Source organism: Empidonax traillii, unplaced genomic scaffold (assembly GCF_003031625.1).
Source record: "Empidonax traillii isolate 1590-97213 ecotype Southwest subspecies unplaced genomic scaffold, ASM303162v1 scaffold4111:size10106, whole genome shotgun sequence".
NCBI classification, from domain to species: Eukaryota; Metazoa; Chordata; class Aves; order Passeriformes; family Tyrannidae; genus Empidonax; species Empidonax traillii.
In genome coordinates this window covers 8,931-10,106 of record NW_020959304.1, presented here as the reverse complement: position 1 = coordinate 10,106, position 1,176 = coordinate 8,931, and the positions used below count along the sequence as shown (strand labels likewise).

Below are 1,176 nucleotides of genomic sequence, written 5' to 3'. Positions count from 1 at the left end.
GTCTGGAAGCTCCGAGCCGGTAACTCACGGGATGGGGGTCGGGAAGGGGCCCGGATCCGCCCGGCAGCATTCCGGGGATCCTGTGCCACGGGTGCTGATCCTGCTTTCTTTCCATAGGGAAGAGGGAGGGCAACGGATACGACCCCACACCCACCAGTGAGTACCAGCAGTGTGGGTGGATCCAGATCCTCCCTGCAGGGATGCCAGGATGGATCCTGGGATTCCAGGGGGGAATCGGGGCATAATGGATGGAGCGGGATTGGAAGAGGATTCCAGCTCAGGGCAGGATTGCAGAGTGGGATCAGGTGGAATTGTGGGCTGGGATCAGGGCTGGATTCTGGAGTGGGATTGGGGTGGGATGGACGGAGCAGGATCAGGAGGGAATCCGGAGCAGTTGCTGCTCCCCATGGGCTTCCCAGCCAGATCCATCCCCTGGGATGGGAACAGGGACATGGGGACTCCTTTCCCCGCTCTCATCCCAGCAGGAATCACGGCCTGAGCGATCCTGGAGCTGGATCCGCCCCTGTGGAAAGGCAGCAGCTGCTGGCAGAGCTCATCCCGCTGCTCCCACCCAGCCCGGCCCCCCTGTGGCTCTTCCCGATGGATCAACTTCCTGCTTTTCCATGTGTGAAACCCAGGAGCACAATTATTGCTGAGGCTTTAATTGTGGTGTGAAAATCTCCTGCTTTGGGCAGTAAATCCTGGTTCCCTCCTCCAGCATCCGGCAATTCCTCTCTGGGAATCAGGAATGGGAATGGGGACAGGGATAGGAACCCCAGGAATGGGAATGGGGACAGGGATGGGGACACTGGGAGCAGGTTGGAGGCACCAGGAACTGGGAATGGGGACATCAGGACTAGGATGGGAACACCAGGAATGGGAAGGGGGACAGGGATGGAGACCCCAGGAGTGGTGGCTGTTCAGAAGGGCTGGGCAAGAAAGGAGGGGATGTGATCCTGGGTCAGGGCAACCCCTGGGATCAGTCCAGGATGGGCATGAAGGGATCGGGAGCAGCCCTGGGAGAAGGACCTGGGGGTGTTGGTGGGTGAAGGGCTGGACTTGCCCCATCCCAGAAACCCCCCTGTGTCCTGGGCTGATCCCACAGCAGGGAGGGGGGAATTCTGCCCCTTTGGGTGAGACCCCACCTGCAGAGCTGCCTCCAGCTCCAGGATCCAA

At 60.5% G+C, this 1,176-nt stretch overlaps 1 long non-coding RNA gene across 1 annotated transcript; it reads left to right on the top strand.

Moving 5' to 3' along the window:
- Positions 1-8: 8 nt before the first annotated feature.
- LOC114072837 lies at positions 9-715 on the top strand. Its single transcript, XR_003574237.1, has 2 exons — positions 9-156; positions 483-715. It is a non-coding gene; the product is annotated as an uncharacterized LOC114072837 (long non-coding RNA).
- Positions 716-1,176: the final 461 nt, after the last annotated feature.